The sequence below is a fragment of the Passer domesticus genome, chromosome 1 (assembly GCF_036417665.1).
Source record: "Passer domesticus isolate bPasDom1 chromosome 1, bPasDom1.hap1, whole genome shotgun sequence".
Taxonomy (NCBI): domain Eukaryota; kingdom Metazoa; phylum Chordata; class Aves; order Passeriformes; family Passeridae; genus Passer; species Passer domesticus.
Window position 1 is genome coordinate 21,059,168 of NC_087474.1, and position 17,731 is coordinate 21,076,898.

A 17,731-nucleotide genomic window follows, 5' to 3' on the forward strand; every position below is an offset into this window, starting at 1 on the left:
TTAGCTGGGGTCATCCGTGGACCGCGTCCCGGAGTCGTGCCCGGGGAGAGGTTAATTTGTGATGCTTTGGTGAGAAGTTGGAGGCTGGTAGAGGGGAAGGCGCCGTGTCGGCTCCAGGTGTCGCGGTTTAGTACCTTGTCCAAGGTTTTGACGCGGCGGAGGAGGGAAGCGATCGTTCTTGTGGATTCGTCTGCCAAAAAAATGCACTTGCGAGTTTGTCTAAGGCGCGTTGTGAGCTACCTGTCTAGACCGACGTCTAGGTAGAACACGCGTGAAGTTTGGGGCGGTCCTGCGGGGACTGCAGACCCGTCGAGCTGCCCTAGACGGTGTCCGTGAGTCGCTGAAGGCGTTTCGTGGGGGCAGCGGCAGTCCTGGGCTGCCGGGGACAGCGGGGCCGGGGAGCACCGCGCTGGTGCCCAGGCGGCGACGATGCCCCGCTGCCTCTCCTCCGCCTCTCCGCCCTGGTTGTGGCATCGTAACTCCGCAGTCGCCACCGAACTTTGCCTGTCACCGTGCCGGGTGTCGGTGTGTGCCGTACGGAGGGGTACGGACCTGCCATCCAGCCTGCTTTGCACGAGTACCAGGGACACCTTGAGCCCGCTGGTGGGATTCCCTGAGCTTCGGCAATGCCCCGCCACACACCTGCACCCTAAAATACCTTACGGGAGCTAAAGTCTGCTTTCTCTTTCTTGACTTCCAATGAACAAAAATGACACATATTTCACTATGCTTCCAAAACCCCTTCTGTGTTGTGCACTAGCACTCTGATAGTGCACTTGCGAGTTCTTCCCTTGTACTGCTGTGTCTGTCGTGTGCAGGGTAACACAACTGCGCCACAGGTAACATCCATCAGTCATTGGCTGAGCTGCCTTTGTGTTCTTTGACCCATGGAGCTGATCCACTTTCCACTTCCCACTCCTGAAATGCAGGCAACATTTGCTGAGGTCTCTGTTTGAAATTAGGTCAAAAGGAAAAAAGATCTCAAAGATCTAAAATAGGAACAAGCTTAATTGTAAATACTTCTGATTTAGTAGAACTTAAACAACTAATGTTCAAGTCGAGTAGTATCAGAAGCCTGGGAAGATACTATCCTCTGAATATTGTGCTCCAAATCCTTCACTTTCCAATTTCTTTCCCTTTTTAACTGCCTAGTGAGTATGCACACCACTCCCCTCCATCTGAATACTTAATGGAATAAATTTGTCTGACTCCACTAACAAGTAATCATTTTAAACACAGGTTCACTAACAAGTAGTCATAGTCCTGCTAGTGGGTGGGAGCAATTTTTGTTAATATGTAAGTAACAGAGAAGACCAATGAAAATTCATGTTCCTTATTATTTAAAGGTGTATTTTTTAAAAAGGATTTTGTTTTCAATTGAGCCTTCTTAGTCTTAAGGCAGCCATCTAGGGTTTAGTGGAAAAGGGAAAAAGCTATGAAGCTGAAAATTAATCTCAAGTCTCTTTCACTGTGTAGAAATGCTCTTTCATCTGAGCTTTCCAGAGTTTGAAAAAAGTATCAAGGACACTTCGTATTACTTTTCACTAAGACAGAACATCTTGGTTCCTAAATTTGTATTACCAGGAGTTGCTGCTTTATATGTTTTGGGGCCATTTATACAGAAAGGACTGAATTTTAGCAATCTTTAGCTTTCATTCTGAATTCTTGAGGGAAAAAATTTATTTCTCTACATATATTTATATTTTTTTTTAAAAATTTTTCTTTGTTTTCTTCTGCCTTCTTTTTAGTGACAACTCTTTGAAGCTAGTCAGGCTTTTGAGGTCATAGGCTAAGCCCTTTGGAGAGGGAGTGTTGGACAGCTCATGGGAGTAAAGGTGCATGATAAAGTTTTATTAATGCTGAGTAATTGTAGCTTTGTAACTTTTTCATGTGTTTGATATTTTGAATTTACTGTTGGTTTATATCGGCTATTTTCATATTTTGATACAGAAGTTCAGATTTTCGGAGATAAATAAAGAATGCTCAGTTGGCACAGAGGGTAATAGTTTGCTATTAAGTACTGAAAGCAGTGAGTAATTTGCATGTGCCTACAAATTTATAACTTTCCAGACCATATCCTTCTTCCTTATCAGTGTGCATAAAGTTGGTAACAGTGAACAGCAAAAAACACCACCTGGACACATTTTGCATTATAGATGTGGGAGTCATGCATATTGAGATTTAGTATTGACTGAGATAGTAAAATTGTTTTAAACATGAAAAAGTGCCCCACACAATGCAAACAAACTGTCCAACTATTGAGTTAAACTTGGGACCTCTCCTTATACTTAAGAAGGAAGTCTTAGGCCAGTGGCATTTATTAGTATTCCCTGTGCTGTGCTGTTATTTAATCCCTCCTGATTATACCTTTGAATGATACAAGTTATTTCTTGCAGTCATTTTTAAAATGTTGAATTGGAAGCAGCCTTGAAGATTTGATTTTATCATTTGTACCATTAAACAATCTTCTGTTTGTACACTATAAGTGATCTTATGCATGAGTCTGCGTAGCCTTTAATGGATAATATGTACCTTTCTATATTTAAAGTGTTCTGTATTAACAGACCATGAAATGTCAGTAGACTTAAGGCTATGCTTTAAGAAATGAGAACAGTGGTGAATATTTTAAACACCTTTATCAAATTTCATGGTTTTATGAACAAGGATTTTTTCAGTCTGGGTGTTTATGTAGTATTTATTTAGCATACTTTGCTATTATTCTACCAGAAACAATTCTGGTCCTTCTTCCTGGTATGCAGAGAGACCTTTAGCTGTAGCAGTTCCAATGAGAACAAGATATGTAGAACTACAAGGATAAGACACTTTGGGTATGTAACGATTTTGTCATGCTGTTGTCATAAAATCCTTTAAAAATTTTACCTTGCCTTTGCTCACTTTTACATATTGGAGAAGGGACTAGCTGTGAATATTGTGGAATTAGTAGTGATGAATTCAGAAAGAGCGGAATTAGGAGCAGTCACCAGTGAGTCCTTTATCAGTGGAGTCTGATGGAGTTACGTGGAGAAGGAAATGCTGAGTTTGAACATGAGGCCAACATTACTAAGGATAATGGACAGTAAGCCAATGAAGGAAGCTGCTCATTTTAAAGCACAGCTGAATCTGTGCTTTAAGCTTTTATATTTTATGTGAAAAGTTATATTCAGGAGCATATTATGAGCAAATTTTCTGTTTCTGAAAATTGCTGTTTAAGGAAATTCATTATGATACAGAGATATTACTTACACTTCAGAGTGATGATATTGTCTAAAGGTTTTTTGAGTCCTGAATAGATTACGTTGATCAGTGCACTGGTTTTATTTTTTGAAGTCATGATAGACAATGCTGTCATACTCACCTGCAGCCCAGCCTGCTCAGAGATTTACTGCCATTTGTGATTTACTTCACAAGTGTGGCAAAGCTGGCACTGAAAAGGACTTGCCTGCAAAACTTTTAAAGAAACTTCCAGGATGCAACAGAAAATGGTACTGGGAATTCAGCAGATGGCCCCCTTGCTTCTGAATCATTTCTACGCCAAGGATGTTATTAGGGTACACTGTTCTTCCTGTGGCTTTTAAAGATAAGATATAAACAAAGTCTCGTTTACTACTCAGTATTTAAAGATCCCTTTGTATTTTGAAGGGAATAGAAGGCTCAGAAGACCCAGTGCCTTAGCCAATTTCTGACTTGGCTAATTATTTTTCTTCCGTTGTTCCCTGCAGCTTCAGCTGAATACAGTATTTTTCATGTACTTCTCTAAGCTGTTTTCAAATAAAGCTGTCAAGCAGCTGCTGTGTTGCACTCGGTGCTTGCCTGAGTTCTTTGGGTTGTTGGGGGCAGGAAAGGCTTTTCTGTTACACAGAGTTACTTTTTAAAAAGCACAGCTCTCACCCAGTGTCCAGAGGCTGCTCCAGCAGTTCTAATTAAGCACATTGCAGGTACTTGAAAATAATGACAGTTGAGTTGATACTGAGCCATAAGCAAGCTGTTTTAGCACTAAAGCAAATATAGCCAGGACTGAGTGGCACCTTAGCACTCTCTGAAGCAGACAACAACACAAGGCACTTCAAAACTTTGAAAACTTAAGTGAGCCTGAGGATGAATGACTGTAAATAGAGAATGGGAGGGACACAGCATGGGCAGCTGTCTCTGTCTGCCTGAGATCAATGCTAGAAACACGGGCATAACCAAGTCTGCCACAGAGTGACAGTATTGTGTTTGCCACCAGTCAGTGGCAAACATGTGCCAAGCACAGTTGTCAGAAAGCAATTTAAAGGCTAGACACGGTGCATGCATACCATGTGAAATATGGTTTAGGTGACAGCAGGTTATAGGAGGAGCCACCATATATCTGAGTGATTACTGGAATACCAAATAACTTGTGCATCCTTTAGCACTGTGACTGCACTCTCAACAGCACTGAAAGCAGGGAGGAAGGGTATGCTGGAGCATTACAAGGAAAATGCATGAAAAGTAAAATTTAAGTTAGGAAATAGAGTCTAAAGGGGCCAATAATAAACCAGAAACTCTAATAAACAGTCCTACAAAAGGAAAGGGGGGAAAAACCCCAACTGCACTAACAAAATTTTGTGGAAAGAAAAAAGGGAAAATGGTAAAGGAGATGGAAAATTGTGCTTTCACTTTCCTGTGCCAAAAGTCTCTGGCAGCTCCCTCCAGCAAAAGTGGCTGCCTGCCAGGGGGGATTCTGTGCACGCTTCTGAAGGCTTGGAGCTGGCTTACAGAGGTGTCTGCCTTACACAAACCAAGGGCAGGCACTCCTGCTAACTGGTTGTGATCTCATTGATTCCTGGTACTTTGTGTCTCAGAGTGGGCTGAGTGTGTTTCCTACCAACCCTCCTGCCTCCACTGTGCTGGAGAATATATGAGCATTCCTGCAGACCACACTCCACCTTACAGTGACCTTATTTCCTGATTTCATGGTTCCTATTAGGGTGCTTTTTGTGCAATTCTGCAACATGTGAGAGGCAGAAAGAACTTTCAGAAAATGGGAATGTGCTTTTTGCCACAGGTAGCCTTGCTGGTCATGCCTTGTATTAAACCTGGTTTTTGTGGAATCTATCACTTTTGAGCAATTTTGATTCTAATTCAGTGAGTGGGTAGCACTTTGTATATAGCATTGCAATTAAATTTAATCATCTTCAACCAATTTCTGCTGGAGCCATTTCCTTCACCCACAATTAGCAATAATGTTAAACAGGTGCTTTATGTCTGACAGCACCTTTCCAGCAGTCTAATATTTTTATTGGTCCCTCAATTGAGTTCGTAAACCCAGATCAATTTCTCTGTTATTTTGCAGTTGGCAATGCTTGTTTGTCCATTAGTTCCAGAATTATTGCCATTACATCCATTTACATTCTCACTTTCAGTTCATATGCATTTTACTCACCCAGAGCTGTTTAGGGGGTTTTCTTGTTTTATTCTTTTTTTTAAATTCTGAACTGTGTACAAATTTGAAAATGAATGTAGAGACCTAGTGATTGTGAAACAGGTGCTCCCTTGGATGGTGGTTTGAGCTACCCAGGCTCTAAGCATTACAGGCTGTTCCTCTGCCTGTTCAGCCCTGTGTCCTGGACTCTTGCCCAAGAGTGCTGTCCATGGTATGCACTTGCCTGGCTTTGCTGGGAGGATGCTCCAGTTCCTTCCTCTGTCTAAATGAATGCTTTGTTTTGACCAGTTTACAACTAAATAAACTGAGTAACTTCATTTATGCAAATGTTTGTATGTGAGATTAGATTTCATGAAAAGAAAACTGTGGTAAAAAACAAAGTTTCATCATCTGAATCTACTTATTCCCTGCCAAAGTTTTGCAAAAGTCCTCTGTAAAAAGCACCTAAATGGAGAAGGAAAAGAAAGCTTTAAAGGGTGGCCAGAGTGTAGGCATTTTCCTCTACTTGAGTTTTTCTGATGGGTTGTGTATAGCCTTGGGTTGCAAGGCTTGGGACTTTTTAGTTTGAGCATTTTTTTGTGTGTGTTTTTTTTGTTTTGGTTTGGGTTTTTTGTGTTTTTGTTTTTTGTGTGTTTTTTTTGCTTGTTTGGGTTTTTTTTTGTTTGTTTTTGTTTGTTTTTAACATGAAGAACCTTTGATAAGTCTTTTTATTATGTCACAATGGATCACTTCAGAAGACTCAATCACTACCTGCAAATTTTTAATTTTACTCACTTGTCCTAGGGAATATGTTGACTTTTCTGTGGGAAAAAAAGACATTCAAAATGTTTTTATCTGCCTGCTGAAGTGTTTTTATTTTAAAATGTCAATGTGCTATGCACCGTGAGAGGTTTAGTTTTACTGCCTTATATGTCTATCCACGAAAAACAGTGTATCACATTTGTTACAAAACAGAGCAGAAGCTGTAGACCCTCTATTAGAGTTCAAGAGTTAGGATCTCACTAAGTTTTGTACACCTACCATGGTAAAAAGAATGGATTAGGAATAACGTACATAAAATGTCTAATTAAATTTATTACAACATCAAGTTAATGTTAAAGAGAAGAACACATGCATTCATGCACTTGCAGGAACCAGAATTTCCAACATAATATGCATTACCATTAAAATCCAGTTTGACCCTTCCAAAAATTAACCAGTGTTCACTGGAGAATTTTGTAAACATGTGCATGCAGCAGTCTATGCATATAAACATATCTGAATAGCAATAAGAAGACCCTTTAAAAGAACTTTTTAGAATGCACACTGACAGTTGTAAGCACTGTTTTTTAAAGAATCAACCTGCTCTGCTCTTAGCCTTTGAACCTTCCAAACTCTGAATGAAGAGTACTAAAATGATTTGTGTTGATAATCTGCAGAGGTGATATGGCTACTGCAATATTAGAGCCAGATATCTGAAGTTCAGTCCTGGATTTCTGTATTTTGTGTGGGCACACATCACTGCTTGTCTTGTACAATCAACTGCAGGGCTCAGGTATCAAGATTAGTCATGGGGTAGGTACACATACCTGAAGATGCTCTTCACTGTGCAGAACACTGTATTGTTCTGTGCCCAGTCATAAGACACTTTAATGACAGGCTTTTCTTTTTTCTTTTTTTTTTTTAATACTAGACTAAATTTATGTGCATACTAGATAAGATGTAAACATCTTCAAAATTTTGTCCCAGTTTCATAGTTATGCACAATGATAATTGGCAAGCTGGTTCAAGTAAAGAAATAGAACTATTGCTGGGGGATTGCATGCAGCTCTGAAACAATTCATACATTAATCAACTCTAGTTAATATCAATTTTTCAATTGATGTTTTCCCTGGAACACATTTTAAAACAGATTTAGTGCTGTTGTGTCAACAGAAATATTCTATCAATATTCTGCTCAGACTAAACTGAAGAGCTGTATTTGGTGTCTTTGAGAACATTCTCAGTTGTAATCAGCTGTAAATCTGCAGCCCTTATTTCCAACTTAGACTGCAACATGAGGAAGGCTTGGGAGACTAGATTAGAAAGTGTAAGAAGAGAGTTCCCTAAAATAACACCCTTTGATAGCCAAATATTTGCTAGATTATAATTTGGAGTTAAAATTATAAATTAAATCTCTATGAATACTATGATCAGAAGGTCTGCTAGAAATGCAAATTCTTATACTTATTGAGATGTTCTGAGTATTTTTTTTCAAAGCAAGGTTTTCATATTCAGATATTTATAGCTCTAATTTTATTAGCTTTTGTGGGTTCCAGAAGTAACCAATACTAAATGTTCATCTAAACCAGTCTTCATTTTTATGTGATAATAATTACATTTTCAGTTTAAGTGTGACTTCTGTGAGGTGTGTAAACTCTAATAATGGATTTTATAGGGAGGTCTAAGAAGAAGCAGAATGTGTATATTTATGCCACCCTTTGTTAGACACTGAAAAACCCAATTATGATCTTGATGCATTGAGCTTGCCCTTGAGCCCTTGTCTTTGATTGCAAGAAGCTTCTGGTGATGCATTGCAGGTTGACAGAGAATGACTCTGCAGGATCCTTGCATCGGTTGCTTGGTGAATGTTGTGGTCCAAATGCTGGCTAAGGCGAGTGGTTGGTGGACTGGGTGATAACAAGGATTCCTCAGCCTGGGAAAGGCTCTGCTTACTTCCAGATGCTGCACTGATGGCTCCTCTGTGCCGGGAGGAATTACCGTGTAGGAACACAATATCCAAGATTCCCACAACCCATGTGGCTGCAGGTCTGTGCCAAACAGCAGCTGAGGCATAGAGGTGTCTTGACACGGGGAGTGTCTGATGGACACAGATCAGAATCTGTCACAAAGCTATTGAGGACTGGTTCAGGAAAAGAAACTAAAAAACATCATCGTGTAGGTCCCCAGAGGGAACAAACTCACAAGGTGATGTGCATGCAAGTAGTTTGTGTGTACCAAGTAATAAATAAACATCCCATAAATGTCACTGAGTACATATGCAGCTCCTCCAAGCTGTCTGAATGCTTAACTGCTGTCCTTACAAAACTGTACTACTGCTCTTCCTGTATAGAAGTCCAAGGCTGCTTTGTTGTATGCATCTACAGGATGGACACTGGCATTTTTTTTTCCTTTTGTAATGTTTCAATATATATTTCACTTTAAAGAGAAGATAGCAAAACCTATATTAAAAATATTTTAGTCAGACAAATGAAGAAAAATCAGGTTGGTACTACATACAAAGATTTCAATTTTCATTTGAATGATAAATGCATCCTTGGCTATTAAATACGGAAAAGAGGCAATATAAGGAGCAATGATGGAGACACTGCTTATTCACAAATAAGCATCACTTTTAAAATGTTCTTTTTCTGGGAGTGAGTGATAAATTTTTGTGATGACTAATAATGGAAAAATCACAGATTTGTGTTCTTTGATGCAGATGTATTCATATCCTATAAACCAAAAATGACGTTGAAATAAGTATTGAATATGTAAACTTGCTGATTTTATACTTCGTTGATCTTCTTCCGAAGACTTATTTATAACCAGTGTATTCTATACCATGTGCAACAGGAGATTCTTATTGTGTATGTATACTGCACAATAGATATGTTTTATTGCTTAGCATTATAATAGGATCTTTTACAAGTTAAACTTCAAAAATATAGATCCACTATTGTGATTATTTATCTCAAAAGTAAACCCTTCCCAAAAAATAAACAAAAAATGTCCTTCAAATTTATTCCCTAGAGGACATTTCTTATTTGAAAATGATAACACTTGGTGGATAAAGGTATACCTTTCATTTTGGCTATGTTAATAAATCTGTGCACTGGGCTTTTTATTATATAAAAAAGATATGATGGCTTGAAATAGAGGGTTGTATCCATATGCCATGTTATTGCTTTTAATGGGGAAAGATAATAGAGAAAATAAATTAATTGGGTTATTTTTTTTTCTTTTGACAGCTATCTGCTGTTCATATTGTTATTTCTTCACCTTACAGAATCACTGAGGTTGCAGGTGACTGAATTTGATTTCTGTGGGTTGTGGAATCAGCCTTTAAATATTTGTGTTGATCTGCATATATGACAGCTTTCATCGGTAAAGACCATTATAAACAGCAAATTGGAGGAAGGTAGAAAATTCCTTTCCTTGAAAGGGATTTAAACAAGTTTACAGAATGACTTAACAGAGCTTGCATAATCTTCACAGTCAATAAAAACCAAAGGCAGAAAAATGTGCTTAAAATCTGCAAGAAAAATGTTTTGTTCCCACTGCATATTCTCAAAGACTTGCTCTTTAAGCTGTAGCAAATGAGGATTACTGATTATGTACACTTAGAAATATTCCAGTAGATAAACAGTTTTCAAGGCCTTTTTTTTTAAATCTGAAGTTCATCTGTAAACTTCAGTAATAAGGACATTGAACACCTTTTCCCTCTACCAAAATACAGTTCCTTATCCCAAATATTTCCCAAAACACATCTTGTAGTAATATTTTTTTCTGATGTTCTGACTAGCACTGTTTGAAGAACAAAATTGCCGTTTAAAAAGTGCTTGAAATATATAATTTCAAAAACTATTTTAACTGCTGTGATTTATTATTGTACCAGGCAGTACAATAAATTTCAATTAAAAAAAAAAGAGAAAAAGTCCCAAACTCAGCAAACCCAAGCTACCCCAAACCATGCCCCCAAGCATAGCCAAATAATCAGCATGTGAGATCACCATGAACTGATGAATCACTGACAGCCTTTCTTCCTATGTCTGCTCAGGTAAAGTTCAGATCTTGACCTTCTGCTTGCCTGGGAGCCATCACGGAAATCCTAACGAGCTTCCTGATGGCCTTTTAAGAGTAATAACTGATTAAGTATTTGTAGCACCTTATGCTGAAGTGTTTTAAATACTCAAAGACTTCTGAGCCTCTTCATAGAGAAAAAGGCATGTCTGCTCAAGTTACATGATTTGAAAGAAAATGTTCCTTTTTATCATTATAAGAGTACTTCTCTGTGTTTATTCTTCTAACCTCTGGCTAATAGGGATGGTGACTGCAGGCATTAGGCATTAGACAGCCTTAAAAAGATTGATGCTTCTGATTACAGCATACTATAGGATAAATTGTAGGGTTCAAGTCTCTCACAGAGTTAAACAAGATATGTGGTATCTGAAGAAACATAAAGGTGTCAATTTTCTACTTGATGGTACTAATATATTTTGATAAGATCTGCATATTAAGAACAAGCCCTCAAGTACAGTGATTTAGTACTGCAACTGCACACTACTTCACAGTGAGGAGAACAAACAATAAAAATGTGAATTCTTGCCTCTGCTCTGAAGGACAGTGAACAAAGACTTGTGGGCATCACAGCTGGCAGGCGTGGAGAGGACTGTTTTCTGAAGTGACTGGCGAGAGGAACGGAAGGGGGATAGTAAATGTGAACAGGGAGGTTAATTGCAAAGTAAATGAGTTTCCTACAGAAAGCACTGAGGCTCAGATCCTCAAAGGCAGTGTGTGTGCATTAGTAAACACCACCAGGGACCGTGCCAGTCATTGGGGCTCAATCAGCTAAACAGTGAAATTGTCAGTGTTGTTTCCGGTATGTTTGTGCTGTTCAACAAGTAGCACTGCCCCAAACATTTCTTGGAGAGAGTTTGGGAGCTAGGGTAGGGCAGAAACATTAACATTGCTGCAGTTTCAATTCCGAGAGAGTATAACAGCACTGATGAGCTGCTCAGTGACAGGAAAAAGCCTCCTTTTTTTAACTGGCTTTGAAATCCTGCCCATGTATGGAACTGCTAACAACCTGCAGGGCAAACCTCTCAGACACTGTTGTTCCCAAAACTGTAACCGTGCATTGAGAGAATGGGTGGGTGTCATAAGTCAAAATTGTGTTGGGAAGCACCACAAAAAAATCAGAATTGATGCACCACTAGTGCTTGAGCCTATGTCTTTGCCCTGTTCAGTTACCAGAATAAGTGCAGCCTGGGCCCCAGCTCCATCAAGCTCTGCAGGAGATAGGACAGCGTCTTGGGGTGTTGGGACTTCTGAAGATTGAAGGGTAGTGGCTGGATCTCCTGACAGCAGTCTGGTGGTTGGATCAGATGAAGCGGGTGGATTTCCTCACAAATCCCATTACAAATCTGTGTTGTGCTCCTTACAAGAGGATTCCCAATAAATGTGATATGCATATGCTGACTGGAGGAGAGAAAGTTCAGCTTCACCATTCAGGCAGCAAACTTCAAAGACAAAGAGCAGATGAGAGAGTATTGGTGAATCATAATGAGCTTCTTGAAGAAACTTTTTGCAGTTTCTTCAAGAATTCTTAAAATTCACAGGAAGCAGACATGCATAGCGACTATTCAGGGTAGAATTTTAGCTTGTGTAAATCAATCTGTTAAATTGATTACATTTTCTAAGTCTGTTTTATACCAGCAGGATTTGGTCCTGAGATTTTATTTGGATTTTGCCTAGTAAATAATGTGACTAAAGTTAGTGAATACTAGTTGCTAGGACCTCCAGAGTGGAAGCATCACTGTGATTCAGTCACAGAATTTCAATTAGAAGAAAAATGCAATTGTGCTCCAAACATAAAACCTAGTATATCTTTGCTGGACTCTATAAAGTGACTGTCTTTTCTGTATTAGTGAAACACAAACAATGCTGGTTAAATACAAACCATGCTACAGAAAGGTATTCAAGCAGTTAATATAACACCTTTCTCTTTATGGAGCACATATTTGTACACTTCCCTGAGATAACACAGTTTGACTCAGAACTTGCTGCCACATTACTTATCCTCATAGCAGGTAGGTGTTCATTCAGAAGGACAATTATGAGTTATTCACTGTGGGATGATGGTGTTATACTAGATATTTTAGAGGCTCATCATAGTAACACTGAGGCCACTTAATTTTAGGATCCAGACTTTTGGTTTAAATAAACCAGATCTTAGTAAAATACATATAAAAATCACTTTTAATCTTTCCAGAAGAAAAAAAGCTCCTCAGAAATCAGTTGCAACTTTTGCTGGATTACAAATGCAGAGAAGTGCATTCTTGAAATGTGAATCTGTGATCACACTTTATATCTCAACATTAGCTAATATTAATCCTAATCTGATATTATCTTAATACCTTAATATTAAACTAATATCCAATTCTCTGCTGTTACAATTTTTGTGCCTGAGTGAGTGACTAGGCTAGTTAACCAGTTAACCTCAGCTGTTGGCTTAGTGGTGTGATTAGTTTCTTATGAAGGACAAGTGTCATTTTCAGGTTTAATTTGAAATCTAATGCATTATCCTTTATTAATATAAAATGGATTTTCTGGATTTGTATGTTTAGCTGCCCTGTTAGGGATTGCTGTTTGTTTATTTTCCTTTAATTACAGTGTTGCAATACTGTTAATTTCCTCTAACATAATATATACCAGAAACCTGCCAACAGTCATTATCTGTAAGGCTGCTTGAGGAAGAATCCTGCTCTTTAATGGCTTCAGTGGGATCCTGTCCTCTGATAAAACAGGAGGGCTGGCATTTATTTCCACATAAGATGTGTTTCTTCACAGGACTAGAGAGTCACTGTGCTGTTTCAGTCCTGCAGGTAAGTGCACAGGAGGAATGCTGTGGGAATCTCTGTGACTGCAGGTGATAGGAAGCTTTTGAGCTTGGTGCTTTGCTGGACAAAAGGGATTCACCTTTGGGAGGTCTTACTGCTGTCATGTAATTGATGGCACCATTCAGCCAGTGAGAAATCTAGTTGTCTTGGTCTACTACCTGAAGGTGGTAAATATTTCCATTGCAATTCTAAGTCCAGGAAAATGACATCTGTGGGTATGCCAGAGGGCTTGTGAGACTGCTTCAGTTTCTCCAGCTGGGGTGGATTTATACGATGACTTTCTGCTGGCCCATCTCTTGGTACATCTTCTAGTTACACACGTGCACTGTGGTACCAACAAGGCAGTGGTCTCTGCCCAAAAGTTCAGGAGGAAACCAGCATGAGAATAATGAGGGTGGAATCGTGAAGGGCTGGGGTACTCATCCTGCCAGAGATGCACTTGGAGTTCATCATGGTTCAGCAGACAAGGGGTGATGTGAAGAACTGCCTTGGGAGGTGAAAGGGAAAGGAAAGAAAAGAAAAAGGGGGAAGCAAAATATGAGGAAACAGACTTTTTTTTTTTCCCTATTGGTTTAGTTTTCATTATGCTAGCAAACTAGAGAAAAGGTATTCGTCCATGGCCAAAGGTCTGCAACATGATAGAAGATCTAAAATAATTGACACAAAAAGGTAAAAGCCTTGGAAAGCAGAATTTTGGCAATTTTGAATGAGGATATTTTTGCTCTCCCTGTAGCTGGTTAATGAACTAGTCCACAACTGCAGCTGGAAATCAAGTTAGCTCTTTCACTGTGATATTTAGCCTTCTGGCACTGGTTTATTCCCACCCCCAAAGCAACTGAAACACAGATACAGATTACATAGGATTTTAGTTAATTTATGTGTGTATTGTGTGTATGTGTAGGTTACAAGCAATGTGATGGAAGTAGGGCTGGTTTTAGTATGCAGATGGGTGAACTAGCCTCCCCTGCATGATTGTAATTCCAGTGTTTTTATTAGTGTGTCAGCTATAAACTGTTGCATTTTTATCACTGTGACTGTGTTTATCGCAAACTACAAGTTGAAAAAAATGCAGCTTTTGTCAGGGAAATAAAGAAGAGTTCCCCTCTTCAGGTATGATGCTGAGAATGGTTTTGAGTAAAGGAAGGAATGAATCAATATCTTTTCTAGTTGCAGGACCACACCTTTTCATGGCAGGTATGTCCCTAGGAAGTGTGGTTTTTAAGCAGGCATGTGCAATAATTTATGTCTGAGCCATTAGTTAATATTGGCAAAGTGTCACAGGTGCTCAAGTGCTGATGGCAGGCTGGGGACAAGAAGGCAGCAGCACGTTGCTGCTTCATCCCTGCACTAAGGGCTGGCATTTTACACAGCAAGGGGTCAGAGAGGTACATTATTTACCCCATAACCAGTGCAGGGATGAATCTGTGCTTCCCTGAGCTCTGTCAAAGAGTTTTACTGAGTTTGACTTTCACAATTTTCAGCAAAATCTCTTGAAAAAAAATGTTTATAGAAAATCCTGGCTCCCATGCAATTACTCTGCCATATGCAGTGGCACATCTTACTCATTCTGTGAATGTTTTGTGCTCCCAAGGGGATTCAAGAGTAAATACAATCACAAGTAAAAACTTAAAATATCAAAGTAATTTTATGTTATACACACGGAATGATTGATAATGTCACTTCAGGGCTTGATCCTGCATATGTTGAAGTTGAGAAGATTTATTGGTGTTATTTTGTTTTATGATTGGCACATAAAGATCTTGATTTTTTTCTAGTTGTATAAAACCCCATATTATTAAATAAATATAGCCATTGCATATTAGCAAAAAACAATGGCAAAGGAGGAATGCTTTAAGTTCCTCCATGAAGAATATAATACAAAATTTGTAAGAGCATTTTTTGTTTTCATGGAGAAAAAAATATATTTGCAATCATATAATTATGTTCTGAAACAGAAATTCAGTCAGATTACTTTTTTGGGTCATTATATTATCTGTGTTAGAAAGTGGTAATTGGGGATTGTTGAGTTTCTATCAGGTTTGGCTTAACAGCAAACAAGGTTAACATAAGTGGTTGTATAGCTGAGTTAATTTTAAATGATCTTTTGGGCTGAGATATTAAGGCTGAAATGTCTTTAAAGGAAGCTAAATGGGGCTTGTGTTTTGAATGTGATCTTATGTATAATTAGATTTCTCCTACAGAAAGGTTAGAAATTGTAATCTAATGTTCAGAATCAACAGCAGAACTGTGTCTTTTTAAATTTAGAAATGTATAAAACTTAATACAAGTTGATTTCAAAGATTTACATGCATGTAAATGTGAGGGTATTGGAAGGTACTGGATTTAAAATATGGAACATTTGGGATTATGCAGGATATTGTAAGTAATGTGAGTTTTTACTCTGGATGGTTGGGCTATTAAAGAGTGTGTTTGGGCAGTTGGTATTGTTAGCACACCAAACACTATCCAACGAGTGCTTTTAAAAACTGCTGTACCTTTGCTAATGTTCTGTCACTTTTGAAAACTGAACAAGCTTAACATACTGCAGAGGTTGGTTAATTGATTTATTGAGAGTTTTTGTGACCAGTAACTGACTATTTCTCTCTGTCCTTAATAAAGAAATTTTTGTAACTACTTTTTTTTCCCCCTTTTTGTTCTCTGAAAAGAAGGAAGGTTTAAAATGATGGCAGTTTTAGCTCAAAATTTAGGCCAACTTCTTTTGGCTGATTGTTGAAATAGGGTTGCTGTGTTCTCTCATGAAGAGAGAACAATGTCTTTGTCACATGTGCGCTTCCCATGCTAAGTCAGCTTGAGTTAAAGTTGCTGAATGTTCTATAGCAGAAAGAGCTTTGAATGAAATTTGATTTTAGCTTTCCTTACTGCATGCAGCCTGAGGATAGGAGTAGGACATGTCGTGTTTTCACAGAATATGAGAAATCTTGTGGACATTTGGCCACCTTCCTTTCCCTCTGTATTTATGCAGTAATATGGTAAAAATACATTCAGCAAGCATGGAAAAGAGAAAGTCAGAAGAAAAGGAAGGTTCCAATGAATGTTGTATGAAGGAATTGTGTCCATATGTTTCCCTGGGAAGCTCCAATGTGCTCTTGGTGCTTGCTGTGTGCTGGGTCAGTGCAGAGTGCACACCCACAGCCAGTGAGGGACAGAGAAGGGCCAGGAGCAGAAGGTCAGGAAAGGAAGGCACAAGGAGGGAAGGATGACCATGTCCCCTTCCCAAGAGCACCTGTGCAGACAGCACTGCACGATGCAGCAGCAGCAGCGGTTGGGAAGCTCCTCCGTTAATCCTGAAGGGAAGTAAGAGGCAAATGGAGGCGGCTGTTTGCTCCCTGTTAATGAGCTGCTTGCAGAAAGTAAAGGGACACTGTGCATGTAAGCACTTAACATGATTCAGTTTCTAAGTCACAATATCTAAATACTGCTGATGTCTTTACAAGATATAAAAATAGAGTAAAGTACATTTTCACTAAAGCTAAAGAAGCAGTGATCTAGTATTCTCCTGATAAAATATGATACTGTTACTGAAGAGGGAAGAAATGTGTGTGGGAAATTAATGTTTAAATTAAAAATGTATATTACATTTCTATACATTCATTTTATGTTAAAATTAACAAGACTAAAAATTTATCACATTAATATTATGAGAACAGTGTCAGTAATTTTTGCCTGGGTCCAGTGGTAGTGTATCTATATTTCACTTGACACATCTTGGCTCGGAAAATTTTAATGAGGTTTCTTCCTTTTCCAGTCCGTGAAACTTCTTGCGCAGCTAAGTGTCTAGCTGGTACTTGACTTTTGAAAAAAATAATGATAAATCAACCTTAATGAAGGAGAAAATTCTGGCAGAACTTGGGTGTTAGTCACCTGTATTAAGCTCAGGATAATCTAAAAGTGGCAGGTCTCTGATACTGTCATTAATTATTTGAATAACTATATTGTGAGCAGTCAATGTTAAACCAACAGTTTTGAGTTTACAAGGTGAGGTGAAATTCCAGGCTGGGGCCTTTCAGCACAGATCCCTCAGCCTGGGGCTGTCATTGAACTCAGAAGCTGCAGTTGTAGGTGGGATTCACTTGTGAAGGTGCATTTAACAGGGAGTGTCTTTGAGTAGCTTGCTGGGTGAGATCATATGGCATGAGCATGTGATTGTTCCTGACCATATAGGCACGATTTCATGTTATTAAAAAAAAAAAATCTACTCCCTCTTAATCAGTGGGCAAAAGAGAAAGTAGTTAGATTATGTAGTGTTTGCATAAGAATAAGTGAATGGTTTTGTAAAATCTACCAGATTTTTTTTTGTTGTGATAGGCATTTATTTCTTCACCAAAACAGTAAAAAAAAAGAGAATAAATATTAATAAGCATTACAACACGTAAATGGATTGTTCATATAATGCTACATGACACCTATCCTGGAAATGAAAGGACAGGGGTGTATTTTCTAGTGTTATATCCTTAATTCTGTCATTTATAATGATAGGAAAGGTAATGAAAACTACTTGTTGAAGACAGCTCACAAAAATGATAAGTGAGAGCAAATAGGTGACACATTGGAAAGAAGAATTCCTGGTAGTTAGAGATGACAAAGGAGGTCTTATGTGCACTATCTATTGTGGTTCTATGCCTGCCTCCTGGATAACTTTAGCAATTCAATTAACTGACATGAGCCT

General features: G+C 38.6%; 1 protein-coding gene across 2 annotated transcripts in view; it reads left to right on the plus strand.

The window, feature by feature from the left end:
- ZNF804B (zinc finger protein 804B) overlaps positions 1-17,731 on the plus strand; it is a 225,169-nt gene that overhangs the window by 1,118 nt on the left and 206,320 nt on the right. The gene's annotated exons all lie outside the window — the stretch shown is intronic.